This window comes from Malus sylvestris, chromosome 12, assembly GCF_916048215.2.
Source record: "Malus sylvestris chromosome 12, drMalSylv7.2, whole genome shotgun sequence".
NCBI lineage: Eukaryota > Viridiplantae > Streptophyta > Magnoliopsida > Rosales > Rosaceae > Malus > Malus sylvestris.
The window spans coordinates 9,557,810-9,575,653 of NC_062271.1; the positions used below are offsets into that span (position 1 = coordinate 9,557,810).

Below are 17,844 nucleotides of genomic sequence, written 5' to 3' on the forward strand. Positions count from 1 at the left end.
AAGTACAAAATAAAGATGATCCAGTCCAGTCCATACTATCCGCAATCAAATGGCCAGGCAGAAGCCAGCAACAAGATCCTGATCAACATTATCAAGAGAATGGTGATTGATAGCCCAGAAAAATGGCATGAAAATCTGAGGAACACTTTGTGGGCATACATAACTTCTAAGAGAGCAGAAACATGGACAACTCCTTATGCTTTAACTTTCGGGCAAGATGCAGTGCTCCCCGTGAAAATCAATGTGAGTTCTTTAAGAATTCAAAATCAATTTGGATTGCATAGTGAAGAGCATGTCGAAGCTATGTGTCAAGGAATTGAAGACTTGGATGCCGCCCGAATTGAAGCTTTGAACCAGATTCAAGAAGGGAAGCGAGCCGTTGCCCGAGCTTATAACAAAAAGGTGAAGATGAAATCCTTCAAGGAGGGAGACTTAGTATGGAAGACAGTCTTCCCTCTAGGAGCTCAGCTCAAGGGCTTTGGGAAATGGAGCCCGACATGGGAATGTCCTTTCATTATTAGTCGCGTTTTGGATAGAGGGGGATACTACTTGGCGGACCTTGAAGGAAACAGGCATAGACATCCCATTAATGTTAGATTCTTAAAGAAATATTGTCCTACGTTGTGGGATGTCAGAGACTGTTATATCGAAGAAGATGCAAGGTAAAGCAAGCTTCGGGATATCAATGTGCAGTGTGTATTTATCAATCATTCAAGAAGATGGAAAGACAAGAGTTGCTGAGATAAGATATATTTCATTTCGACAAATTGATAAGATTTACAAATAGATCTAAAGTCAACGCATTACAGTCAAATCTCTTTCTAGGTGTTATGGGATCTTCAACTGATTTTTCGATGTCTTCATGGATGGAACCCGATTAGATGATCGAGTTGTGCGGCCAACATGGGCCTGGTAGAGGATCCTCAGACAGGACCATCACCATAGGTGATGATCAAGCCCAATTTATCAACGCAACAAGCGGGAAGACGAGCCTGCGAGAGGAAACCGTCTGACCAAGGGTGTTGGAGATAGTGAGGTGTTCGACCAAGGGTGTTGGAGACACCAGTCTTTTGAGGAAAGCCCTTTTTCTCACGAAAATGGAGTGTTAGGAAATCCCACTCAAAGCCTAAGGAACCCATTGCTCGGTTTTTGAAAGCTCGAAGATGATGGAAGAAAAGGCTAAAGAAAATTTGATGGCTTGACAGAAGAGATTTCGAGCCAGAATTTATAGAGCCCCAGGGGATAGTTCAAAGGTCGTGAGAAGAGCAAGGGGCACGGGTTGCCTTCATCCTGTCTAGAAAACACGAAGTTCCAAAAAATTGAGATGCACGCATGTGGATATTCAATCAATGATGGCACCTGGGATTCCAACCTTAATATTGATTGAAGGGGGCACTGTTTGGATCAAAACTTGAACTTTGGGCTCAAGAAAGGAGCTGGCCCGAAAGGAGGCCCAAAGGGAAGATAGCCGAAGCCCAGTCGAAGCCCAGAAGGCAGAAATGGCCTTTTCTGACTTGGTGCAGCTCATGAAGACCACTTACTTACCTACCCAAAGGCCAAGTGGTATAGACTGATCAGCTACACAGCCTATAAAGTACTTTATGATGGCAGTACATGTAAAAAAGCCGATGAGTCATCACCCTCAAACCGCATTCGGGCAAGGCCGCTACTACAGGAAGCCAAGCCAAGTTGTCTATATAAGAAGAAGGAGAAACCAGGAATAAGGACACTCAATCAAACAAACAAAAGCACAAACTCTGCTCAAAGCCAGATTTGCCTTCAAAACAAAGCTGTAGCCAGCCTTCATCCTTTTCGGGACAACCCTCTCTTCAACCCTTTGTAATAGCTCTGCTACCTTGTTCAACCTTGCTGTAGTATCGATTCATCTTTTGTAATCTCTCTCCCTCTATCCCTCTAAGCTTTCAGACCTTTGACAAAACTACAAGGATTGGAACCTGCAAGACGAGCAACATTACCCGATAAGGTTTAACCTTGCCCGACCTTCTTTGCTTTATTTTTGTCTTTTCAATATGTTGTATACTTCCAATTATATGCAAGTTATTTCTAGCAATATGACTATTAAAAGGCTTTCTCAGTACTTGAATCCGATTTGAATATATCGTCAGTGTTCAAACCAGATCCAAGTCCTAAGCCCTCGGGCATGTAAATCTGATCAGTTAAAAGTCCTTGGCCTCAAGGCATAAAAAAGAACCTTATGTGGACTTAACCCATCCACGACGGTGCTTGATAAACGAGAAGTCCGAAGTTACTTGGGGCGCAAGTAATCAACCTACCCTCTAGTTTTCTTTCTATTATATCATGATTACCATAGAACGCCTGAACGTGGAATGGATTCTAATGGAAAGCCTCAAGGCCTACACCTAAGGCCCCACAAAGGCATCTATTTGGATTCATTCCGTTCTGCGATCTAAAGAGTCGAAGTATAAGAATGAACTCTGATTGGAAGCCTCAAGGCCTACACCTAAGGCCCCACGAAGGCACCTATTTGGGTTCATTCTACTTCTTGGACTCGGGTAATCAGAAGTATAATAGTTAGAAAACTCCGGCAATCACGAGAACGAATATGATGTGTTCGAGCACCGGTTTAGTTATTGATGGGAAGCCTCAAGGCCTACACCTAAGGCCCCACAAAGGCACCTGTTATAACTAACACAGTTTCTTGGATACATACATACATGCAATTAAAACGCGACATCTATTTTACATCTGCCATGCTAAGATGGCAGTGGTACGCCTGAGCACCTAAATGTTAACCTTGATGGGAAGTCTCAAGGCCTACACCTAAGGCCCCACAAAGGCACCTCTCAAAGTTAACGTTGTCCTTCTCTTTCAGCCTTGCCCGACGAGCCTTGCCCGAAGAGTCTTGCCCGACGAGACTTGCCCGGCGAGACTTGCCCGACAACGCCCGATAGTGAAGCAGAAGCCCGACAGCAGCCATCAACCGGCGCCAACCTCCAAGGGAGCTGTGTGCTCGTCGGCCAGGAAACATCCCCGACGGAAATTCCTGACGCGAACAGATCCCTTATTATTCACGTAAGAGATGAGAGTTGTGTATCTTGAGAGAGAGAGGAGAGTTGCAGCTCGAGGAGAAAAAGAAAGGGTCTCAGTACTTGTAAAATATCAGAACCTTGAGAGAGAGATGAGACTTGTGTACCTTTGAATTTTTAAAACTTTGAGTTTATAGGAAAACTAATGAAAATGGTTTAAAAACTTTGAGTTTTAACGATAAAGACAAAATAAAGAGTAAAGTGAATAGTACCATGATTGACTTTTTAGTGTAAAAATGTGGTTTTTCGTTAAAGTGAACAGTACCGGGAACTTTTCGTTAAAGTTCCCGTTTAAAACCCTCAAAACCCTTTTGAACAGTGTTTTTAAGGAGAGTTCAAAATAAATGAAAATTCATAATAATTAGTGTACAAGTGTGAAAAATGTGAAAAGAATATACAAACGCTTGTGATTGCAACTCCACACTTGAACGGTGGTTACATCGTCGTTTTAAAACCCTCACAATGACAACTGTGAAAAATGGAAAAAAAAAATGACAAACGCTCATAATGACAAGCTCTACAACTTTTGTGAAGAGGTCAACTCCGATATTCGACATCATAATCCATAATCTATATTTATATTTAACTATCGATTGTCGTTTACGTTTATGTTCCATTTTTCTTATCGGATTTAGTTTTGTTTTCTTTAGATTTTCATTTTTGAAAACATGATCTTTTAGCAGATGCAGAAAGATGAATGGTTAGGATCGTTGATCTCATGTTCCATTATGTATGATTAACTGAAAAATGAGTTGATGTTATATAGTTTCTAAAAACTTTATGAACTCTTAGCAATAATTTCACTAACCACAAAAATCTAAACGTGATACCAATGATCTGAACCTTTCATCTTTCTGCATTCGCTAAAAGACCATGTTTTCGAAAAAGAAAATATGAAAAAACGAAATCTGGTGAGAAGAATGATGCATAAATATAAATGACAATCGACGGTTAAATGTAAATATAGGATTTATGGATTATTGTGTCAAATTTTGGAGTTGACCCTTGTACAAAAGTTGTAGAGATTGTCATTACGAGCGTTCGTATTTTTCTGTACATTTTTCACACTTGTACATTAATTATTATGAATTCTTAATAATTTTTCGCTCAAGCAAAAAACACTATTCATGGGGCTTTCGAGGATTTTAAAAATCTAAATGATGATGTAACCATCGTCCAAGAGTAGAGGATGCAACCACGAGCGTTTCTATATATAATTTTTTTTTTTAACAATTTTCACACTTGTACATTAATTATTATGAATTTTTATTTATTTTAAACTCCTCCTTAAAACATTGTTCATGAGGGTTTGAAGAGTTTTAATCTAAACGATGATATACCCATCATTAATAGGATGCAATCACAAGCATTTTTATTTTTATTTTTTTTCACATTTTTCATACGTAAATTAATTATTATGAATTTTTTAATGTGCTTTGGTCTTTTGTAGAAAAAAAAAATTCAAATTACATTAAACAATTCATAATAATTAACTTACAGGTGTGAAAAATATGAAACATATATACAAACACTTGTGATCGCATTCTTATGCTTTGACATGGTTACGTACATCGTCGTTTGAATTTTTAAAACCTTCAAAACCTTTGTGAACAGTTTGTGAGTTGAAAATGTGTAATAATTCATAATAATTAATTTACAAGTGCGAAAAATGTGAAAAAATTGTGTCAACGCTCGTGATCGCATCCTCTACACTTTGACTATGGTTTCATCTTCGTTTGAGTTTTAGGTGTTACGGTTTTGGGTTTTGGTTTGGGGTACGCAGTACTAATTTAATGAAAACGCACTACAACAAAAATGAACATTGTGCACAATAAATTATCTGTGCCCTTTGAGGCCAAAAAGCACCAACAATTGTGCTCATAGACCAATAGCAACAGTGCAGCTACTATATTTGTGTATGTGCCCTCTATGGGCGTCACCATTGCTCAGAGGGCACAATACTGAGTTATGTGCTCATGATGTTAGCACAAATAAAGGGTGTTTTGTGCCTACGTTCTGACAAAGTTGTCAAACTACCATTTCCAGCCATGTTGGCACTTAAAATGTAATTGTGCCTGCACGAATTAAATATTAAAAAAAAATCATAATTTGAAAAATTGAAACTGAAATTGAGGTTTTTTTTTCTTCATAAAATGTAGAAAGCCTACAATACATTCTCAATCTCACAAACATATATTGTAATGTTACATATTTAATCTCTAATGCAAAAAGAACTTGAAAGCAGACATTTTTGGACAGATGCATCTTCCCCAGCAAGCCTTGCACCTCATCGAATCTCTGCTGCTCCATAAACGAATTAATGAAGATGATCATCAAGAGAATATCTTCCATTTCTGTTTAAGTATTCCTTCAAATAGCTTTTCCCTATCCTCCTACACAACAACTTTAGTAAACTCAATAATTTAATGATTATAGTAATGTAAAACAAGATAATTTTAATACATAAGAATAGAACCTCCAACAATATGCAATTGAAATATAAGTTTTTCCACTATAAGAACATCACCGTACTTTGAAATTATGGACATCAGTAAGTTGATAAGCAAGACAAAAGTTGATACTTACAACAATAAAAGTTGATAATTATCCTAAATAATGTCATTTTGGCCTACAAGAGATCGCAGACCAAGTCACATTTTCACCAAGGATGGGAAGTTCATGAGTTGGAGGGCAAACATATTTCATAGTGGTAAGAGAAAGTAAACTTCAGAAAGAAAAAGAAATGTGCAAGGTTTTGAGAGGATAGATGTACATATGTCTCACCTGGCTTGCAACAAGGAGAACTGCATTGGCATTTTCTTTCTTGTAATTTATCTAAATGTGTTTTTGTCACCATTGCAACCCGATCAATGTATGGCTCGGTATATTTCTTAGCTTCCTGCCATAACACATAAATGCCATAAGAAAGAATTCCATCTACCAAATCCATATATTTAAAAAAGTTCTCTTGAGGGGCTCACTTTAATGTAAGGATCTGCCATATTTTGTGCCTTGAAAACAATTGGTCATATAGAACTGTTTGATGAACGATATACATCAACAATTTTTGTAGTGACTAATCAAATATTTGGTTCAAGATAGGCTTTAAATTCCAAAAATTGTTTCTTCAACCTTGGGATCCAGTTCTTCAAATTAAAAGAGGAAGAATTAGAAAGGTTGCCAACTTGGTTCAATATCTCAAATAGAAAAGTTGACTGTACACTAATTGTTCAGAAAAGAGGAAGATGTCAAACACCAAAGCTGAGTCTAATGACTTCAGAATTTATTAGTAAGATAGGCTCTTGCTGCTTTATGCTCCTCTTCAGAACTCGAGTTTTGAAACTTAAATTTTGCCACTTAATCCCATAAAACGCAACTCGTGTCTCACTTTGTATTTTGTATTATATGAAGAAGAGTTGGGGATAACATACTGTTCTGATTCTTTCAACGATGATCCCAGCCCAACCCTCACCACGAGCTTTCATTTTTAAGGCCTGAGGACAAACAATAAATGAATACTTGGCTATTCCAGTTTATTCACCTGGCAAGTGAACATCTTTATTGGAGAAGTTTAACGAATAAAGTTTGGAATATCAGACACACATTTTCAATTCCCAGATTGAAGGCTGGTCTTCCAAGCTCATTCCAGTAAGTCACAATGTACGTCTGTACATAAATACTTTGTCATGAAATTAGACTGACATTGTTATCTAACTAATCTGCGTGGATTTACCTGAAAATAGTCTACATGAACTCCAAATGTATGTGGAAGCCATCCTCAATGGACCTGATCATGGGTCACAGCAAGATTTAACTATTGGCAGTATGGTGAACTTAATTTTAAAGTACTTGTAAATGGTAACAAGAACATGATACGCTTCACTGTTATTCAAGCTTAAAAGTTTGCATATGATTAATAAGAGACGAGGCCATAACAGAATCCACCTTTAGGCAATTGATAAATTTACTAATTGACTAGTCTCACTAAAAGAGGCAAAGACACAAGAATTAAACCTAAAGTGATAACAACAACGTTGCCAACAACAGCAGGCATTAGAAAATTATAGCATTACCATTTCCTTACCTCAGTCAAATCTTCAAATATCGAAGAAATCCCAAACTTCTCCTTCACCATTTCTTCCTGAGATATCAAAAAAATTAATACCATATAGCAATTGATAGTTTTAGGTAGCAAATAAACGGACAAGAAACCTCTGCAACTTGAAGATCATGTTCAGTTTTCCGAATTCCAGTCTTTTGTTCATCATTTACTTTTCGAAGCTGAAAAAGAATAGAAAGAGAGATTAAATTGGCCAATTAAATTACACTAAAGTCTGCTTTTACAAAGAAATTTTGCACCCATGGAAAATTAAACTTGATTACAGATTGTCTAGTTGTATACACCATGTAGGACCTTGATCGTAGAACTCCATAATGAAGGGATATCTGATCTACAACTCCACAGATATTTAAAAGCTTTCAGAACTAATCAAAACAATTCAAAATAACATCAAATCCTAAGAGAAAACAGCTTCTCTTAAAAACACGCGATTACTAAAAGAAATAATATTGTATATCCATGGCACCTGAACAACCAACACACGTTTACAAGTATACAATCGTACTTTAAAAATGAAAGGAGATAAAGATGAAAGCACTAATCATCCTCTTCCTCTTCTCTTACCTCTCCTTCTTGTTGGAAATGTGCCCTAAAACCAATCATATGATGATACTTTACGGACATTTCACATGTTAAACTAATCTAGTTTAATATCAAGGGCATAGATTATTGTTTTAAGCCGTCTCATATAAATGTTATATGCTTAAACGATGAGTCCAAGGAATATGTAATTAGGAGAATGTAATTTAAACAAGTTAGATTAATGAGACCATTCTCTTTCGTATACATATCCTAAACGTTCCTGATCATAGGATTGCCAATTGGGCATTGACAATCTGTTAAGATCAGTACATGCTATGTCTTCTCTTAGGGAGAGTGACTAGTCTCGAGTCATTGGTGTGATTGACACCAAGACAAGCATGTAGGTGCTCAATAACGAATGAGTCCACTGAACACGATCAACGAGGAGTTCTCATACTCATGTCACATGAGAACTCATGGTTGGGATAATGCAAAGTAGTCATTTGACCTGAGGCATCATAGTTATCTTGTGGTTAGGTCCTTGATCTTTGACTATGTCAAAGTCACCCCGTCCGAGGGTGTCCACGACATAGTTGGGGTTAAGCCACTTAGCCATGGAGGCAAGTGAATGCGCAACAAGGGATCTCTAACCTTCAAACCGTTTGAGGGAGAATACTCTATGATATGATTAAGAATCTCTGGCCAGAGTATGAATGAGATTTAGGAAGTCGTTCCAAATCACATTCAAGATAATCATATAAGTAAATGAATCACATTGGATAGTAGACATGAATAAACTATCAAACCAAACAATGTGGTCAAGAGTATTGTATTAGAGAAAGACCGTATTGCATTGTAATCCTAAACTGAATAGGTTCTCCACCTCTTCTGATTAGCTTGGGTAACCATGATATGCTGCTAAGTGTCACTCATGGTTTGTGGAAGCCCTAAACGTGTATAAACACTAAAGGGAGAATTGAAAGTAAGTTTCAATTCACAATCGATTTGAAAGAGTTTTAATCGCCCACTGCCTCGCTAAAAGGAACCTAATGGATCGTACACCGTGTAAGGTAGAGATTGAAGAAACAACGGAGATGAGTAAGAATAATTAAATGGTTTAATTATATATGGCAAGGATTAATTAATATTTTAATTAATGAAATGAATAAGTTCGTTAAAGACCTCGGGATAGTATTGGACCTTAAGGCCCAATGGGTTTTGAACGTCAAGTCCATTGACTTAAGTTGTATGACAACTTAATGAATAATGATTCACAAAGGCCCAAATAGCCCAATAATACCCTAAGGCCGGCCATTTAGAGGAGGGTAGTGAACTTGCTTTAATTACAAGTTTGCCACTCCAATGAAGGAAGGTATAAATATGACTTTATAGCCAAAATTCATTTAGGGTTTTCTTTTGGGAAAGGATGAGAACACAAGCTCTCTTTTCTCTCTAAAGAGGCCGGCCACCCTAGAGGAAAATAGCTAGCAATCTTACTTCCTCTAGGTCACTCATTTCTTCTTAAAATCTTACCTTGGTGTGGAGACTTAGAGGTTCTCAATTTTGAGAACTTGGAGAAACCTATTCTTCCATCCAAATCCATGGATCTAAGAAGCAAGGAATGAATGCCCTATCTCTTGGGTGATTATCCTTTGCTTTTGCAAAGAGGAATCTACAAAGGTATAAATTTCTCAACTCACTTTCTTTTGAGTTGAGTCTTGGTTCACCTAACTACTAGGCTTTGAATTTAATGGGTAATGTTTTGTTTTGAGTGCATGCAAGCATGATTCCGCCTTTAATTTGTTAATTACATGCTATAGATGTTGCTCAAATGAACATGTTTTTCACAAAATTTCCTTCAAGTGGTATCAGAGCCTAGGTCTAGTAGTTGGTGAATCCTTTTGGGTTTTGTAGTTCATAGTCTTTGATTTGAATGTTGTAATTGTTACAAGCTTTATTCTTGCTTCTTTGAATGTAAATTTTGTTAGAAAATTTGTCATCTCAAATGTTGTAGATGTAGTTCATATGAGCATGAATTTTGGAGCTAAAATTTGGTGCCATGTTTTTGGGGATTTTCGGCCAAATCCAAAGGGTGATTTTTTGGGTTCATGTTTGTCTTATTAAAAGTGTTTTAAGGTGACTTTTGGAACCCCTAAGTACCCTAGGATGTTAACCCCATTTTGAGTAGTGAAAATTTGAGTTTTATTGAGTGAAAATGTTCATGGAACTCTTATGGGTTTTCATGGATGTTCTTCATTGTTCTTGAGGTTCTTACCAAGAACAAAAAGTTTGATGTTTTGATTCAAAAAGTCTTTGTTTTGTGTTGGTTGGTGTGACTTATCTATCAACAAAAACATTTATTGAAATTTTGAAAGGTGATAGAAATGGTGATGGGTGTGTAAGAAGTACTTCTCTTACACACACACACCACTTGCATGGCTGTATTCACACCAACTTATTTCCACTTGCATGGCTTTATGACTTTGTTGAAAAAATTTGAAAATTTTGTGGCTTCACTCTCTATAACCGGCCACCCTATTAAAATAGGGTTCTTTTGGGGCTTTTATGCAATTACATAAAGTTTTGATACTTTTGTGTATTTGTAGTTTGACCCAAAAGTTTACGTATTTACTTAAAGGCCCAAAATCATTAAAGGACAAATTGTTTTGTTCCTTTAACGTTTTTGAATTTGTTGAAATTTTTGGGTTCTAGTTGTAATTACATGAAGTAGTGGACTTTTGTGTTTTTACAAAATGAGCTCAAAAGTTTAAGTTTTGCAACATAGCCCAAAAAGTTAAGGTTATTGCATTTTGGCCCAAATTAAGTTGAGAACAAAATGGTTTTGTCTCTTTAAATGAGAATTGGATTTTCATTTCATTTAGCTCCATTTAAATCAATTCTATGGATACAAAAACCAAATGAAAATGTTGCATTCAAGTTTAATTAGTTAAAGCGTTAATTAATTAAAGAAAGGGTGATTATGAACCTAAGCCTATTATAATTGAGCTATGTGAAAGGCCGTCTCAAATTTGTTTGAACCATGGGAATGTGTAGATTAGATTTTGGTTGTAATTTGATATGATCAAATGTTGTAAAAGAGCATAAGCTCTTCTTTACTTTAAAGTAATTTGTTTTGATCAAATGTTGTAAAAGAGCATAAGCTCTTCTTTACTTTAAAGTACTCATTTTCTTGTTTTATTTGATATGCATGAAATTGGAGTAGTTGGGTCCAACGCGCAATAGGAAAAACACGCCTTAATATGATTAAACGCGTAACTAAAATCAATCACCATCCCTAGACCGAGATTCAACACTAGGCTCGTGTTGGATCTAATCAAAGGTTCATAGTCATCCTAAGGCCCTAAGGCAACTATATAGTCCATCAATGAATGCAAACCTTATGTTAGTAGTACCATATACTCTTGCTTTAAAAACCGTTTTACAAGCATAGTGGGAGTATCATGTACAACTAAATCAATCACATGGACCAATAGTTGTAATAGGACCAAATTGTTTTAATAAGATTAAAATGTATGTTTATATATGATGAGACCTAAAACCCTCAACCAAACTATTATTAAGTTGATAAGCGTGAGAGTGCTTTGAACACTCTTTCGTGGCCTTCCACCGTGGTAGGCTCTGATCGTTTATGACTCATACACCGGCTTCACCCTATCATGGGGGAGTACAAAGTGCGTGCTTACACTCAGGAGGAGTTCTATATGCATACATGATGTTGTGAAGGTAGGCAACGAGAATAGCCAACATCATATCATTGTGAGGTTGTTCTTGAACCCCTACTCGAACTTGCATGGTGGGAATGACTTAACTAAGTGCAATGGAGCCAACATCATATCATTGTGAGGCTTCATTCTCTAGAGGCCAAATAAGATGGGTACTTGCAAGAGATGCAAATGAGTAAGTGTACTCTCTCATTATTATTGATGCTAGCCAACATCATATCATTGTGAGGTGGGCTTGGTCATGATGAGTCTCCCATACCCTACTAAGAGTTTCCTCCAAAACTCTCGAATTCCGATGAGGGATATGGAATTTGCCAAAAATAGTGGGTGGTGCTATTTGATTTAAAGACCCGAATCAAATGGCTTAAAATCAATCAATTTATATTCGTTATGTATTTGTTTCCCAATATATTTGCAAACGCTATCCAAAACTTGACTAAGAAAAGCCGAATGCTTTAGTTTCCGGACTTGGTAACACAATCCCAAAGATTGTCTTAAATGGATTGTATATGTACCTAAGTAGTCTAATCCTCACAATCTTCCTATTGATAATGTATCATTGGAAGAACATGTTAGATAAGTCTATCATAAAGAGGACAACACTTTTAATGTCATAGTTCTTCACTTACAAATCGTTGTATGAAGAAATAAGAGTTGCTTTGAACAACCCTTAGCTAATGCAAACACTAGTGCTTGTTTCTTTGTTAAATGAACAAAGAACTTAAGAAGAAAGCACAAGGGCATGGACACTTTATGTGCCATGATTCTTCACTTACAAATTGTTGTATGAAGAAATGAGAGTTGCCTTGAACAACTCTTGAAAGTTTGTAATTATGTTTAGAACATAATGGTTGGTTGACAAAAATAGTCCATCAACATGGACTTATGATGATTTTGAATCATTGAGTGTTGAAGTGTTAAACCACTTCTAGAAACGGAAACTAGGCAAAGACTTCACCTTTGTGTCCCTATCTAAATGGTTCACTAAGTTTATTGTAAACTATATAGTGAACAATAACCACACACTCTCCAAATCGTTTGATGTGTATAACACAATTGAAATAAGTTTCAAGAGAGATAGTGGGAGTTTAGGGACCATGACTATTGTAGTCAAAGGAGAAGTCAAATGAAGAAAGCGAAATAAACTCCAAGGGAACAAACTTTCTTTATGAAAGAATGGACATTGGAAGGGGTATTTGCAAGAAGTGTCTTGCAAAGTGTCAAGAACACACCTTTCGAAGGTGTTGTAAATTGTTCTTGAAAAGTTCAAAACAGTTGGTTCTTCTACTTGAATGCTTGATTCCGTATTGGTAACTATGTTTTACAATCGTTGTAAAAGTGTGGCTAATAAAAAGTAGAAGATTAATGAGAGAAGAGAAAGTACTTCACATTCGGAATGTGAATCAAATATAGATCTCTGCGAAAGCAGATGGTACTTACTTCCTCATATGAACTACCAAAGAAATTGGAAAAACCAAAGATTGTCTTTACATTCCAATTTTAAGGAACTTAATTCCATCACTATAAGGGATGGATGAATGTTTTGTTTGACAAAACATTGTTCTTTATTAATGAATGATTAGATTATTGTAATCTAATTGATTGTCTCTATAGTAGAGATGATATGGTAGTGTTAACTGTTTAGAATATAACGATGCTTAAAACCCAAAAGGTTGCAAGGTAGTGACTAATCCCAACTGAGTTGTGATACCTCTAAAACATAAAACGAGTTGGTCATAGATGGATGCTTTAGATCGTTAGATCCGGATCCAATACCTTCTTATTAAAATTGTATAGAGGCGAAATGTTCGAATCTTTATTCTTTTGGAAAGGAAGAAAGAATCACAAAGTTGTTGAGGTTAATTCACTTAGATGTTTGTGGCACTTGTCCACAACATAAAACTACTCATGTTGTATGGCATTCACCGAAGATCACTCTCGGTTGGACTATAGTTTATTTTGAATAAACACAAGTCCGAATACTTTGCAAAAGGTTTCAAAGAATTCAAGAAATGTAAGTTGATGAGTAAGATGTCTAAAGTATTTACCTCCTTAGATTTGATCCAAGGAAAGGTAACACTTTAGAACAGTTTTCTTGAAATATATCAAGGAAAGAAGCATCATAAGATAATGGATTTCTCCATTAAGAGAAGAACGAACTTGAATAAGATTTAGTTCGTTGGATATTATCAATTACCCATATATAGGATATGTACTTCTAAGACAATATAATTGTCAATTAGAAGATCTTCCAAAATTTTCATGACTCCATAGGATGTAGTTGGAAAGAAAGACAAATCTTAATCATGTTAAGATTTGGGGTTGTGTGCTAATAAGCAATATTTGTTTAAAATTATCTTGTGGGTATCCTTAAATTAACATTTGGATATCACTTCTATAAACCAACTAACAAATGTTGTTTGTTGGGTAGTTCATTGTAATCCTACACTAGGATTTGCCTAAGATAGCGCAAATGAACAAGAGATAGAACTCAAAGAATGGGTTCTTTGAGAAACAAGATAATGATCAACAAATATAACAACCTAGTTCCTATACCACAAGCTCCAAGGTAGTCGAGAAGGATTTATAAACTGTCTCAGTTGAATGGTTTGAACTTTATGACTATGTCATAGAGTTACACCTCTTAATTCGAAAGAAATAAGAATGAAAATCCTTATGACTACATTGAGTGTATATACGACATATACTCAAGGAAATGGTAAAGTACCATTTGACCCGAAATAATGAAACCTCCATGGCTAATTGGTAGCTTAAGGTGACTACAATTAAAGAGATTGGTTGACTTGGAAGAAACCATCTTTGACGTAGTCTTGGTTTCAATTAATTCGAAGATTGCTAGCTACAACTAAATAAGTTCGTTAAAGACCTCGGGATAGTATTGGACCTTAAGGCCCAATGGGCTTTGAACGTCAAGTCCATTGACTTAAGTTGTATGACAACTTAATGAATAATGATTCACGAAGGCCCAAATAGCCCAATAATACCCTAAGGCCGGCCATTTAGAGGAGGGTAGTGAACTTGCTTTAATTACAAGTTTGCCACTCCAATGAAGGAAGGTATAAATATGACTTTATAGCCAAAATTCATTTAGGGTTTTCTTTTGGGAAAGGATGAGAACACAAGCTCTCTTTTCTCTCTAAAGAGGCCGGCCACCCTAGAGGAAAATAGCTAGCAATCTTACTTCCTCTAGGTCACTCATTTCTTCTTAAAATCTTACCTTGGTGTGGAGACTTAAAGGTTCTCAATTTTGAGAACTTGGAGAAACCTATTCTTCCATCCAAATCCATGGATCTAAGAAGCAAGGAATGAATGCCCTATCTCTTGGGTGATTATCCTTTGCTTTTGCAAAGAGAAATCTACAAAGGTATAAATTTCTCAACTCACTTTCTTTTGAGTTGAGTCTTGGTTCACCTACCTACTAGGCTTTGAATTTAATGGGTAATGTTTTGTTTTGAGTGCATGCAAGCATGATTCCGCCTTTAATTTGTTAGTTGCATGCTATAGATGTTGCTCAAATGAACATGTTTTTCACAAAATTTCCTTCACTTCTCTCCCTCCTCCCTCCAAGTCGCCGACTCCCAATTCGAAGGCTACGACGACGAAATAAATGAGGACAACGACGACTACTCCTCACTCCCTCTTCCGACTCGCACCCGCCTTTTCCTCACCACCGCCTCCTAACCCAACTCACCTTCTGATCTCTCCCTACCAAACCCAATTCCCGATTCGGACTCACCATGCATCCATCTTCCCAAACCTTCCTTCACCAGCTTCGTGTATTGGGATGAAGATGAGTTCGAATGCCTCCCACTCCAACCCTAGAAACTGCCATTCGATGACCCTGCAGTTACCAAAACTGCAATTACCTCCTCCGATTCTGATTCCAAACTCTTCGCCGATCCCAACCCCCCGCCACTCCGAGATCCTTACTTGTGGAGATCGTGTGCGGAGGGTTCCTGCCAAGGTTTTCTGGCGATGATGGAACTCAAGAGCCTCCACGATTTGATCTGGGTAAGGTAGTGAGAGGAAGGGGGTTGGAGAGACAGAAAGAGTCTAAAGGAGGCAGAGAGAGATGAGAGAACGAGAAGGAGGGGGTGCGGTGTGGGTGGTTAATGGGAGTGAGAGAAAATGGGGTGTGGGGCCATAAGTTTATGACAAATAATAAAAAACAAATAATTGTGCCCTTAGATGTAAAATATAGGCACAATAATATATTTGAGTTCATTTTTTTAAACAAAATTGTCAGAAAATGTGTTTGTGTCCATTTTTTTTTATATTGGGCACAATATGTAGTGTCCTTTATTGAATGGGCACTGTTTTAATCTTTTTGTGTTGAAAGACACACAAATCCCTCAATTGTGTCCATAATTTTGTGCCCAAAGGCCATTTTTGTTGTAGTGACGTGGTATATAGATATTAATTGATATAACGTTTTTCATTTGATTATTCATTGAAGCAAAATATATTTTCTTTAGCGGGTAACGGTCCAGGTTATATTACCAGTTAATTTTAACGGGTTGGGTTATTACTCGTTCATTTTAACGTGTTTGACAGGACATGACTTATTAAGATATCGGATATGTCATGAAAACAACACGAATACGACACAACCGTCAGATCTAGTAAAAATGCCACCGAAATGTTGTGTAGTGGTGCACGGTTAGCCTAAACTCTCTCACCTACACTACACGACTTTGCATTACTTTGGAACTTCTCTATGATCGAGTTGTCATGTCATCATTTCGACGGACTATTAAGTATTTTTCCTCTATCCTCGTTTAAAAAAAGAAGCAGCAGTTTACCATTATTATAGTTCACTAAAATGATGCCAAACACCACTAATGAGACCGTTACCAATTTTTTTTCAACATAATCATCAAGCAACTGCCATTGTGAAGAACAATTACATCAACTTGGCTTCGAATCTTTGTTGTTTCCTTGCGTGCGCCATGTATCTCATCAGATTCTTTAATATTTTTGTTTGAAAATTTTGTACATATGATTCCCCAAACGAAACTTGAAAAAAAACGAAAGGAAACTTTAAATCTGGAACCGTGATCATGCATTGTTAATGAAATTTATAGGTTGATTGTGTTCATGGAATGCTATCATGCTTTGTCTGCACGGATATACGCATAATGTATCCAATACCCATTCATGCGGAAACACGATGATTCGGGGCCAATCATCATCATTTGTAACTTTCCAAATGCTTCATTTTGTCTGTTAATTCTGAACCTGCTAATCATGATATGATTAGTTTACTAAAAACTGGGTCATGGTGATAAAAGTAGTAATAGCAGTGCGGACAAAATATAGTTGGTGCTTCTACCATTATTGGATGGGAATAGAAATTAGTTACAAGGAGGAATTGTTTATGTTTCCTTTAAGAGTCAATACTGGATTTCATTCACTAGAAAAGTGGCAGAATACAATGAATTATAAGTGCACACACATGTAAAAGAGGGAATTGCGAAAATGCAGTTGTACTCTGTAAAAACTACATTTTTTTTATTTATTGGGGAAAAATACTTGCTTGAATTTACAATATGAAACGTTGGTTTTTTTTTTTTTTTTTGTCTTTCATCACTTGATCGATCACGTAAGGGTTACCAAAAAAAAAAAAAAACCAAAAAAATTTAGTAATAAAACTGATTATCACATGAACAATAAGTAGAATGAAATGGAACTGCATAGAGGAAGCTATGGAATAAGCGGTTGCTTATGCAGTGAGCTATATTTCCATGAATTTCAGTGGTTGCTATCTCTTGGCAGGGCCGGTCTAAACATTTTGGAGGCCCTGGGCAAAAATAAAAATGGGGCCCACAAACCTACAATACACACACAAAAAAATTATGTTTTTCATGTGATTTTTTTTCTTAGGTATTTGAATTTTTAATAATTTGAACAAGTATTTTTCTTTATCGGATAATAAGTTCATCATATATAGAAAAACAAAGTTACATTGTAAAAGTGGTCATAAGGAAAAGAAGATTGTCATATGGTAAAAATACTAGTCAATCGAGCAATACTTGACGTCTAGTGTCTAAAGCACGGGACTTTAACAATTCAATTTTCTGAGCAAAAGCCTTGTTGATTTGGTATAAGTGAAAGTTCCAATTTTTGGAGCTGAGTGAAAATGATCTCATTTTTTGAATAATCTCTGTACTTGCTAAATTAAATTAGTAAACATTATTTTGTTGAAAGTTAAATTTGAATTTGAATGGATATAAACAATATGCACCTCTAGTTAACCTTGATGAATTAACCAAATTTTAGTAATTATAATAAAAGGTAAAAGAAATTAACAAGCAAACAAAAATTAGTAAAAAATAGAAAGAAAAACACGTAAGACTGATTCGAACTTGGG

At 36.3% G+C, this 17,844-nt stretch overlaps 1 pseudogene; it reads right to left on the reverse strand.

The window, feature by feature from the left end:
• Positions 1-5,262: 5,262 nt before the first annotated feature.
• Positions 5,263-7,751, reverse strand: LOC126593880 (uncharacterized; annotated as a pseudogene).
• Positions 7,752-17,844: the final 10,093 nt, after the last annotated feature.